Source organism: Podarcis raffonei, chromosome W, assembly GCF_027172205.1.
Source record: "Podarcis raffonei isolate rPodRaf1 chromosome W, rPodRaf1.pri, whole genome shotgun sequence".
Classification (NCBI taxonomy): domain Eukaryota; kingdom Metazoa; phylum Chordata; class Lepidosauria; order Squamata; family Lacertidae; genus Podarcis; species Podarcis raffonei.
The window spans coordinates 2,683,443-2,696,097 of NC_070620.1; the positions used below are offsets into that span (position 1 = coordinate 2,683,443).

At 45.8% G+C, this 12,655-nt stretch overlaps 1 long non-coding RNA gene across 1 annotated transcript; it reads right to left on the minus strand.

The window, feature by feature from the left end:
* Positions 1–201: 201 nt before the first annotated feature.
* On the minus strand, positions 202–864 carry LOC128406077 (uncharacterized). The gene is made up of 3 exons (XR_008328396.1): positions 760–864; positions 480–598; positions 202–303 (listed from the first exon to the last, which is right to left on the minus strand). It is a non-coding gene; the product is annotated as an uncharacterized LOC128406077 (long non-coding RNA).
* Between the last annotated feature and the right edge of the window lie 11,791 nt (positions 865–12,655).

Consider the following 12,655-nt stretch of genomic DNA (forward strand, 5'->3'; position numbering starts at 1 on the left):
GGGGGCGCTGCGATCGGTGCCCATTGGGAAGGAACAAGACAGGAAAAGGAAGGAAATGGGATAGGTTTTTTTAAGGCCCCACTTTTCACATGGGTTCCTGTTGTGTGGTCAGAAACTACTCTTTCTTGTTTGATTTTGGTTAATGTCAGAATAAAAGCGAGTTCCTGCAAAATAACACATTCCTTTTTAACTTAACAATTTCTCATATTGTAAGAAGCTGAAGAAGAAACCATAGAGAGCATTAATATTTTCCTTCTGATCAATGAAGTCAAACGTTACAATTATCCATTTTAGAATGAGCACCTATAGGGAGAAGACAGATATCAGTAAGCCAAAGCAAGGCCAAGACAACCAACCCCTTCTGGAATATGGTCAGCGTGTACAACATCTAGCTGAATCATCACCAGGATAACTAAGTCAGACTGGGGGAAATATCATTCTTCAGAACCAAGACATCATTCCCATGCTTTCCAAGTTACCTGAAAGTCACTAGAACACTTGCGAGCACAGAGCCAAGAGACAGCTGAAATAAGAGAATCCTCTGTTATTACGGAAATGGGAATCAGATTCTTCAGTAGCCTAGTGCTTATCACTGTGCCTGCAAGACATTGAAAGACACTGCTTAACATTCTTAACATCTTCACTCTTGATAATTTCTCACAAGCTCGAAGCAGCCCAGGTTCTTGTTAAGGGCAATGCAGCTACTTTGACATACTTTACTGCCAAGGGGAAAGAGAAGCCAAAACATGTTTTCTTTACCAAGCTTGGCACTGAGTGCGATGTTCAGCAAGTTATGAATTTCTTCTGGTGCCAAGCCTCTCTCTTGCGCAATCTTTTCCACAGTCTCCAAAGGACTCTGCAAAGCTCCATGCTTTCGTGAGGCACTATCTTGAATTAGGAAAAAGTCCAAGTGTGATTCAAATCCATTCGAAAAACCATCCTCATGCATGATGGCCTGTCCAATGGCTTGCTTTACCATCAATTGGCAAGGGAGCCCCACTGAGATGCCATGGCATTTGGAAAACTCTGAAATTCTGAACTTGCCTTTTGCTTTCTTGCTCCTTCATTCAGTGTGTAGGTAGGTGTAGGTCGGGGCAAGTCGAAAGCTTCATTGAAATTCCTCAGCCCCAGGACTTCCGGGTTAGCGCCATCGGCAATGGCGGAATTCCTCTGAGTAAGAGGAATCCGCTCTGGGGAAATCGGGTCTGGCCGCTGCGGCGAAAGCGGAGACCCTTCAAAAATCACAGGCGGGTGAAGCCTGTGAATGTGGGGATTCGGCTGGCACCTTTTGCGCCTCCCCTACTCGCGGGGAAACCCGTTTTCGGGGATCTGGAGCGAAGTGGGGTGAGCGGCGCGGTGCTTTGGATCTACTGCTACTTCCACGGAGTGAAGCCGCACAGCCGTTGCCAGAGAGCGCTGACTTTTTCCTGTGGACAATTGGATTTAAAAGTAACTACCCGTGAGTAAAGCGAAGAATCGGAGTTTTTAAAAGTTGAATTTGGCAACGAACGGGGGAAGGTCTAAAACAGGAAGTCCGCCTTCCTCCTTTGTAAATAGTCAGAAGCAAATAGACTCAAGCTAAAGCCTCGGAAAGACTATTTTAAACGCTTAAATTTCCAGCATTAAGAATAGCGAACCCCCCCTTGGAAGCAGGAGAAGAGGGGGGGAGTTTTGGACAATATTTGCCTGCAAAAAGAGAGGGAAAGAAGCTAAATTTCCATCGCCCAGAGCTTGGGAACGGGCTGCCATTAAGATTGTTGCACTTTGGAGTGTTGCATAGACTGTGAATAGACTGTTCATTGACAGCCAGCGAAACAGGAGTGATACATTGTTTCAATAATCCTCTTCTGACTATAAAAAGGACAAAAAGAAGTAAAAGCAACTGAGCAATAGTAACTGAGACTTGTTACTAAATATATTGGTGAAACTGTGTTTTAAAAAGTGACATTTTGGATTAATACAATACAGTCAGTAACTATTTCCCTCTAGAGGAGGGTTCTGAAATTGCTGCAAGGGTTGGAATTTTCCAATTCTAAAGATAAGACTGTGGGACTGTGGAACTGACCTTGAAGGGCTTAAGTGTTATGGCAGATGGAAAAGAAAAAATAGATCCGCCAATTCAAGACAAAACAACAAGGTCTGGGAAGTTGTGGCAGCGAAGAGCTTCTACATCTGGCCCTCTTGTCCCATCTGCGGCTGTTTTAATGCACTCTAAATCAAAAGGAATGATATCAGAAGAGGCTCTGGCGCTTGCACTAAGCAAGATAAATGAATCATTGGAACAAATGAATAAAAAATTGGATCAGAACACACAAAGTATAAATAGTTTGGGACAAAAAGTTAATACAAATACAGGAATTTGCAGACTATTGGGATTTGGACTTGGGAAAAGAGAAATTCAAAATTGTGAGGGCCTTCAGACTTGGAAGAGAACGGAAGAAGGAAAAGAACAGAATAAGAGACTGTCTGATTACCCTCCGATCTAAAGAAGAGAGAGATAGAATTTTGGGCTGGCACTACGAGAAGACTTTGGTAATACAACAGTCAAGAGTAGAAATATTTAAAGATATCCCAAAACACCTTCTGGACCTTAGGTCCAATTTTGGAGATTTGGTTGCCCTGCTGAGAAGGAATCAAATCATCTTCAGGTGGGAATTTCCTCAAGGCCTATTCTGAGGAATTCTGAGCTTGCATTTTGCTTTCTTGCTCCTTCGTTCAGTGGGTAGGTAGGTGTAGGTAGGGGCAAGTCGAAAGCTTCCTTGAAATTCCTCAGCCGCAGCCAGCATTGCCAATGGGCAGGATGATGAGAACTGTAGTTCAGCAACGTCTGGAGGGCCAGAGGTTACCCTCACCTGTTTTATCGGTTAGTGTGCTAAGATCTGGGCACAAGCCCAATTCAGCTGACGGTACTTAACAAGGGCTTGCTTTAAACAAAACATTAGAGCTAATACACTATTCTGCTCCAATATACAAAACAGCCCCTTCTCTAGAGAAAGCTAAAGAAAATACAAACTTTGGGGTTTGTAGATGGTTGTAAAGGTTGCTGAAAGGTTTCTAGTTCACTAGTTGGAAACAGCTTCCCTGCTATGCAGGACCAAGGTTGATTTGTAACTGTTCCTGTCTGCCTGCTTGCCATCATGCATATTTGTAAACTATTTCTGCCAAAATATATACAACTGCAATAGTAGTTTCTGGAAGCAGACCCTGCAAGAGTGCACACTCCATGAAGTCCTTATGAATAGTGTTACGGAATGGAGGGGGGGCATATGAACGAAGTCTTACTCCCGAGTAAGAGACGTAGAGCCCGAGGCGATGATCTCAAGGGAACCCTGCCACACTAGGACTCCCCTCGCCCCGTCACAACGTTGCACCTAGCACCACACAAAAGTCCAAAACCCAAAGAAGAAAGCGCCATTTCTGACCCCGTATCCCGATGCTATACACGACAATGTATTTGCATGAGGATGCACTCTAGCCAATCAGATGGCGTTGAATGTAGCCCTTCAACCAATCGCAGCAATGCCATGGCTCTGCAGAGGCAGCTCAGCTCCAGCTGTTTTGCACACTCCAGTGAGCGCTGACAAGGTGATGACAGCTCCCGCTGCGAGAACAACGGACTGAGTCAATCGAAACGTCGTTACCCTGTTAATCCAATCAAAACTAGATGTTGTTTAGTCGTTTAGTCATGTCTGCCTCTTCGTGACCCCATGGACCAGAGCACGCCAGGCACGCCTATCTTCCACTGCCTCCCGCAGTTTGGTCAAACTCATCCTGGTAGCTTCGAGAACACTGTCCAACCATCTCGTCCTCTGTCGTCCCCTTCTCCTTGTGCCCTCAATCTTTCCCAACATCAGGGTCTTTTCCAGGGAGTCTTCTCTTCTCATGAGGTGGCCAAAGTATTGGAGCCTCAGCTTCACGATCTGTCCTTCCAGTGACCACTCCTTAAGAATGGATAGGTTTGATCTTCTTGCAGGATGGAAGACTGAAGAAACCGCAACTAAAGAACCATGGCAAAAAAAATTGATGGATTATGCAGAACTGGCAAAATTGACATATAAGCTACGGGACAAGGATAACAGTGACTTTAAGGGTGAATGGGAACCTTTCACAAAGTATCTGAAAACACAACAAAGAGAACTGGACTCCTTGGCAGTTTTTGAATAAACATTCACATTTTTTTTACTGATAATAATCAGCTAAACAGTTTGAGGATCTATACAACTTTGTAACATGCAGAAAACAGCATTATTAGAGAAACCAAAGACTGGAACTGAGGGAAGTCGGGGGTGTGTGGCTTCTGTGGGGGGGGGGAGGAAAAATGGGGGGAATAAGGATATGTTTTTGGATAATATGTCTTGTTATAACTTTGAATAATAATAATAAAAAGATCTTCTTGCAGTCCATGGGACTCTCAAGAGTCTCCTCCAGCACCAGAATTCAAAAACATCAATTCTTCGGCGATCAGCCTTCTTTATGGTCCAGCTAGATACAATGTAGCAATGTCAGGCCAGGCCACTTCCAAAAAGAACCGTCTGTATTTAAAAAGCCTAAAAACACTTGGAAATTCATAGAAAATCACTGGTTTCACCAATTCTCTTCATTCCACTGCCAGTCTGCTTCGTTGGCCAAGGACTTGGGAACCCCTCGGTCCCTGCCAGAATTCCCCAAGCGGGAGGTCACCTACTCACAGGAAGGTACTTTACCCGTAGGTGACAATCACTGGGCAAAAGCTCTCCTCCGGACTTACCCAGGCGGCAGACTATGCAAACCAAAGTTCTATTGTCCTCTTGCAGTAGGTGCTTAGAATGTACTTCCCAAGACATATCCTGTATTTGCATGTTACCCCAACACATTCCTCCTATGTTAATCATGTATAACCCTCCCCTTTTCTGATGGAGTGGTGATGTTTAGCGAACTGTCTGCTGGGATAAGATAGGAACTTTTAAAAGTCCTTGTCACCCCGTTCTCAGGGTTCAATTCCTCTTTGAACCTGTTGCGCAATAAACTTTGGTCTATGCTATTTGCTCCGGTTGGTGGCTGGACTCCTTCTTTGTTCCGCAGGGACCCACAGGCTCCGAGCAGCCTCCCACCTGGATTTTTCCGTAACAACAGAAACTCGACTAACCCTCTTGAGAGAAGAAAGGTGGCTTTTGCTCCCACTGCAATGTTGTAATCTAAATAAGCACATCTTCCTACAAGTGAATAATAGCCACCTATCTGGGGGAAAATAAAGTGGTATGCTGAGAGACATAGTTACGGTGGAGAGCAAATCTGTGTTCAACAATCCGAACATCCAGAGAGAAACCAGATGGCAGCTTTTTTTTACTGTGTCCACAGAACTCAATGAAAGCCAACCAATGGTTTTGCAGTTGCTTTCCATGGACATTTTGCAACCAAGCACAGAATTCCTTGAACCTAGGAAGCACTTCTGATTTCTGCTTGAGCATGAACACATGAATGTACCTGGAAAAAGCATCAATCAATACCATGAAGTACTTTGCTCCACCTAGAGAGGTTGCAAGTGGACCGACAAGGTCTGCGTGGACAATCTGATAGACTTTAGACGACTACCTGCCAGAAACCTTGCCCTATTGAACTGTGTGTCATCATGATGGCCTTGGCCGGTTGTGAGTTGTGAAGGCCGCTTCCTGCAAGGCCCTTTCCACCTGGCCTGGGGGGCAGGGCCCAGACACCAGCTCTACTAAAGAGGCTCCTGGTGAGACCAGAGGGACATCGCTCGGCCTGACAAGAAACCCAAACTATTGGTTTGTTTTGCCCTATCTTTTTGTGCCTGCTAAACAGCCGTGTCAGGGACACAGTTACCCCATTCAGGACCAGGAAATCCTCCACACCTGCCCGCCTCCTGTCCCCCAAAAACAGTACTTCTGTCTTGTCAGGATTCAACCTCAATCTATTAGCCGCCATCCAACCTCCAACCGCCTCCAGGCACTCACACAGGACCTTCACTGCCTTCACTGGTTCTGATTTGAAAGAGAGGTAGAGCTGGGTATCATCCGCATACTGATGAACACCCAGCCCAAATCCCCTGATGATCTCTCCCAGCGGCTTCATGTAGATGTTGAAAAGCGTGGGGGAGAGGACAGAACCCTGAGGCACCCCATAAGTGAGGGCCCAGGGGTCTGAACACTCATCCCCCACCACCACTTTCTGAACACGGCCCAGGAGGAAGGAGCGGAACCACTGTATGACAGTGCCTCCAGCTCCCAGCCCCTGAAGACGGTCCAGAAGGATGTTATGGTCGATGGTATCAAACGCCGCTGAGAGATCCAGCAGAACTAGGAAACAGCTCTCACCTTTGTCCCTAGCCCGCCGGAGATCATCAACCAGTGCGACCAAGGCAGTTTCAGTCCCATGATGAGGCCTGAATCCCGACTGGAAGGGATCCAAATGGTCCGCTTCTTCCAGGCGTGCCTGGAGTTGTTCGGCAACTGCTCGCTCAATCACCTTGCCCAAGAATGGAAGATTTGAGACTGGGCGATAGTTGGCCATCGTGGCCGCATCTAAAGATGTTTTTTTTTAAAGAAGCGGTTTAATAACCGCCTCTTTCAGCGGGTCTGGGAAGGCTCCCTCACGGAGGGAAGCATTCACCACCCCACGAAGCCCATCGCCCAGTCCTTCCCGGCTAGTTTTTATAAGCCAGGATGGGCAAGGATCCAGGAGACAGGTGGTTGGTTTCACTCGTCCAAGCAGCCTGTCCACATCCTCGGAGGTAACAGATTGGAATTGATCCCACTCAACTTGACTAGACAGAACTCTAGCACTCTCCCGCCCCGGCCCTGCTCCCACGGTGGAGTCTACTTCTTCCCGAATCTGAGCGATTTTATCTGCAAAAAACTTTGCAAAATCATTGCAGGAGAACATGTGGCCCGTACTGGGCCCCGATGTTGCAGGTGGTTCCACTAAATTGTGAACCACCTGAAAAAGTCTCCTGCTGCTGTTTTCCGCAGATGCAATAGAGGCGGTGAAGAAATTCTTCTTCGCCGTCGCTATCGCCACTTGGTAGGCTCGACGTTGAGCTCTAACCTGTGTCCGGTCAGATTCAGAATGAGTTATCCGCCACCGGCGCTCTAGCCGTCTCAACGATTGTTTCATTGCCCTCAGATCCGTGGAAAACCACGGGGCTGTCCGGGCTCCATGCAATCGGAGAGGGCGCTTCGGAGCCAAACAGTCAATAGCCCTGGTTAACTCCACATTCCAGCGGGCCACCAGGGAATCAGCTGAAAGGCCATCAACATGGGATAAAGCATCCCCTACCACTCTCTGGAAACCATTTGGATCCATTAAGTGGCGGGGGCGGACCATCCGAATCGGTCCCACTTCCCTGCAGAGGGGAAGGGTCGCAGAGAAGTCCAGTTGCACCAGGAAGTGATCTGACCATGGCACTTCTTTTGTTTCGCTTTTACTTAGTGTCAGATCACCAACATCCATAGAGGTAAACACCAGGTCCAAGGCATGTCCGCAGCTATGGGTTGGGCCAGACTTATTCAGGGACAGCCCCATGGAGGCCATGCTTTCCACGAAGTCCCAAGCGGCCCCTCGTAAGGTCGTGTTGGCATGGATGTTAAAATCCCCTAGGACGACCAAGCTAGGTGTCTCCAGGAGAACATCCGCCATGACCTGAAGCAGCTCGGGCAGGGAATCCTTGGTGCAGTGGGGAGGTCGGTACACCAAAAGGAATCCTGTACTGCCCCTATTGCCCAACTTCCAGAACATGCACTCAGAAAACTGGTTCTTCCCAATAGGACGCCTGGTGCAAACTAATGACTTCCTAAAAATCACTGCAACCCCCCCTCCCCACCCACATGACCTGGGTTGCTGTGCGTAAGAGAAACCTGGTGGACAAGCAGCGGCAAGGACAGGCCCATCTGCTTCATCCAACCAAGTCTCTGTTACACATGCCAGGTCAAGTGCTCCATCCATGATCAAGTCATGGATGGCAGTGGTCTTATGAATCATTGACCTGGCATTGCACGGCAGCACCTTCAGGTCATGTGGGTATCCCTTGCTGATTCTAGTATCCATCTGGTCAGGACCAGACCCGGAGGCAGGAATAGTCCTCAGACAACGACTAAACCTGCCCCCTCTGTAATGACATGGTCTAGTCTTAGCGTAACTCGTCCTCCTACCCGTGATCACTGAGATCGGTTGCCCCAGTGCATCCCCCCCTGTGGGACATGCCCCAGCCATTTTGTGGGCTGGGGCCCACTCCCCGGCAGCCCTGACCCCTCCCCCTAAGAACAAAATAACACCTTAAACAAACAAACAAAACCAATAAAACAATACAAACAAAAAAATGTAAAAATTACAAAAACATCAAAATAAAAAATAATTCCCCAAGCCCAACCAAACATCCATCCCACCCCCACCCCCCACATACAAAAAATCCAAAAGAATTTTTTTAAAAAACATTTAAAAAACACTCTGTGCCCCTCCGGCAGTAACAACTGTCCTAGTGAGGCCTGTCAGGCCCCACCCCAGGCCAGATGGTAAGTGGCAAGAGCAGGGCCCTCAGGCACTCACTCAGGGGAGTCTTCCTGAGCAGCAGGCAGCAAGCAGCACGCAGTCCTTATGAGGCTTCAGGCCCCGCCCCAGGCCAGATGGTAAGTGGCAAGAGCAGGGCCCTCAGGCACTCACTCAGGGGAGTCCTCCTGGGCAGCGGCAGCAAGCAGCAAGCAGTCCTTGTGAGGCTTCAGGTCCCGCCCCAGGCCAGATGGTATGTGGCAAGAGCAGGGCCCTCAGGCACTCACTCAGGGGAGTCCTCCTGGGCAGCGGCAGCAAGCAGCAAGCTGTCCTTGTGAGGCTTCAGGCCCCACCCCAGGCCAGATGGTAAGTGGCAGGAAGGAGCAGGGCCCTCAGGCACTCACTCAGGGGAAGTACCAGACGAAGTTGCAGCCTAGTGGTGATTTGGCAGCACACTTGAGACGTCTGGAGGCAATACGCTGCGAATTAATTCAAAGGGACATGGAGATACCTGATATTCAGTATGTTTTTATCATTCTTTGTTCCCTTAATGAGGACTTTGATGGTATAGCTAGCCAGATATCTGCCGTTCCACCAGCACAATTAACTGTGGAAGGGGTAACGGCAAGATTAATGGGTGAGTTGGACAGAAGGGAAGCTTATGCCATAAGCCCTCGTATTTCCAGAAAGAATGAGGAACACCACATGCAAACCTGTGGTGATACAACTGCATTTAAAGCTGCCAAGCGTTGTTGGTTCTACAATAAGCAAGGACATTTTGCAAAAGACTGCAGAGCCAAAAGAAATCAGAGTACTCCCAAGTCTGTTTCTGTTCGTTAGTCATGGTCGTTAGCCCAGCAGCCGACATCGTATAGTAGAGACGGAAACGAGCCACAAGCTTTTCATGCTTGGACTACAGATCGTAAAAGAATTCAAGGTGCCAAGTGGAAGTCTTTTATTGTGGACTCAGGAGCTTTTCGATGGGAACAAACGTCTATTGTATGCCCAGGACTCTGATGGTTTATATAGACTGTATTTTCGCACCTACTCCCAATCGCCTATAAATTGCAGAGCAGCACAGTCAAGCCAGGGGTTGAGGAATGTAAGGCCACATTCTGGGTGTGTCCATGAGGCGCACAGAGTTCTAGGGCATCTGAATTTTGCTGATGTAATTAAGACAAAGAATATTGTTAATGGCCTCAACTTAAAACCATGTAAATTCTTTATGCAATGTCTATCCTGTTGCAAGAATAAGATTAAGGTTGCACGCAAGGGTAGGTGCTCAGATAGGAAAGTAACTGCGCCATTTGAGCGTGTACATTGTGATTTAGTTGGGCCACTCCCACCATCACTAGGCGGTTCTAAGTACTGGCTCACTCTGATAGACCAGTATAGTAGATATTGTTGGACTTATGCAATAGCTGAAAAGTCCCAAGCATTTGAGAGGTACAAGGTTTTTTGCAGCTGGGTAAAAACGCACTTTAACAAATCAATTAAGAACCTGTTTTCTGACCGGGGCGGGGAATTTGTTTCTGAGGATTTTGAGAAGTTCCTGAAAGCGTAGGGGGCCACTCATGAGTTATCTTGCCCCCGAAGTCCCTGGCAAAATGGGCTTGTGGAAGTTGTGCAGCGTGACCTACAGGCAGGGGTTAAAACGTATCTGCACGATGCTAATCTGCCCAAAGACTTTTGGGCTGAAGCGCTTAATGCCATGTTAGAAATCGCAGTTATCATTCTGGTTTAGATGTCACCCCCTATGAGAAGCTGTTTAAAAAACGCCCTAATCTGAAATACCTACGCATTTGGGGTTCAGATGTAATTATGCATTATCCCGCTAAGCAGAAATTGGGTGAGCGTAGTGTTCAGGGAAAATTAATGGGCTACCAGCAGGGGGTGTACAGAATTTACATACCAGCAACTGGCAAATTTCATATTACCAGAAGCATGATACAAACTGTAAATTGGAATGGAGTTGCTGTTTTCCAAGATACTAATGGGATAGATAATACTGAGGAAGAAGAGGAAGCAGCAGCAGCAGGAAATGGTGCTTCTGAATTAATGGAAGAAGACAAAAAGCCTGTTGAATCTAATAATTTGTTTGATGATTTAAAGTCACAGGCACCTGAGGGGAGGTTAGATTCTCTTGAGTTTTCTGACCGTGAGCTTAGCCAACAGGCATCTCTTCAGTCTGACAGTGATGATTTACAACCTGAAAGTAGTAGTTCACTTAGTCCCATTAAGTCTGAGGAGTCTGACTCTCCTTCCGGACTGAGACGTTCAGATAGAAAGAGGCAGAAGCCACAACGTTTTGCAGATGAACATTTTAATACTGTGTATGCCAATAAGGCGATTTTTGAGCCAAAAAGCTACAATGATGTTCAGAATTTACCTAAGCACCAAGCTGAAAATTGGTATAAAGCTATGAACTCTGAGATAGCTTCTTTAAAAGAGCATAACACTTGGTCTCTTGTACCACAAACCCCAGATATGAGACTTATTGATTCAAAATGGGTTTATAGAGTTAAAATGAATGACAAAAATGAAGTTGTAAGGTACAAAGCAAGATTAGTTGCCAGGGGTTTTCAACAAATTCCAGGCAAAGATTATGATTTGTGTTATTCACCAAGTGTAAAATATGAAAAAGTTAAGCTTTTGTTAAAAGATGCATCACAATGTGGAAAAGCCCACTATGCAATGTTTCTCTGCTCTTAAGAGAGTGGTAATGTACCTTAAACATACCAAACATTATAGGTTGCAGTTTACATCAAGTATTGACAAAGGTTTTGAAATTTTCTGCGATGCATCTCATGCAGTGGAACAAAATAATTGCAGGGGTGTGTCTGGTATGGTGTTTTGTTATAACGGTTGTCCATTTGAATGGAAGTCCCAGACACAAACCATTATTTGTCTCTCCACAACAGAGAGTGAATTATGTGCATGCGTTCAGGCCACTCGTGATGTAGAATGGTATCTGCAAGTATTTGCCGACCTACAGAGATGCAAGTAACACTACCAGTAAAAGTTTACCTTGATTCCCAGAGTGGACTTGCTATCCTGTGTTCAGAGACCAATACGCAGCGCACTAGAGTCTTAAGGTTACGTTTACAGTTTGTAAAGAAACTAATTGCTGACGAAATGATTGTATTTCAATATGTTCCAGGTGACAATCAAATTGCAGACATTTTTACTAAAGCACTTCCAAAGGTTACACATGAAAGACATGTACAAAGTATGCTTTATGTTTTTGCTCCACAATGATGAACCGCAGGGGAAATGTTGAATGGTTTCTTTAAATCTAAAGGTTCATCATTGTTCCACTCGATGTGTATGTCTTTAAGGGGCCAGAGCAAGGGCCAGAGCAAAATAATGAGACCCAGCTTTACAGCTGTGAAACATAGCAGGTGCTGCTGAGTTGTATTGATTAAGCTGTGTCAGCAATTGGGTGTAGTATATAAGGAGCAGCACCTAGCTCTCCCATTACCCTGGGGGATGGGTTGGTGGTTGGGTCTGGTTTGTTGTTAATGTATTTAGTGTATAAGGAGTTTTTGTTTTTGTAATTAAAACCTTCTTTAAGTTATTTTTGAGTCCCTTTTTAATGCATGGTCTCCCCAGCAAGCTCTCTGCGCTACTAAACTGCAAATAGCCAACACAGGAAAGCAATAAAGAAAATGAAAATAGGAAAACCACCAGGGCCAGATGGTATATCGGCCAAGTATTACAACATATTAAGTGACCAACTATCACCAATACTATGTGAAGTTATGAATAACATCATAAAAGAAGGGAAAATTCCAAATACTTGGAAAGAAGCCTACATTACCTTAATCCCTAAAAAAGATGCGGATGGCCTCGAGGTGAAAAACTACAGGCCGATTTCATTATTAAATAACGATTATAAACTATTTGCCGATGTGCTGGCGGAAAGACTAAAAAAAGTGTTAAATAAAAGAATCCATAAAGATCAAGCGGGTTTCCTACCGGGGAGACAACTAAAAGACAACGTAAGAACCGTGATAGATATTATTGAATACTTGGAAAGTAGAATAGATAAGCAGGCAGCGCTGATATTTATAGATGCCGAAAAGGCATTCGATAATTTCTCTTGGCGCTTTATGAAGGAAAATTTGAAAATGATGGGGATTGGAGAAGGATTTAGAAAAGGCATTGAAGCTAT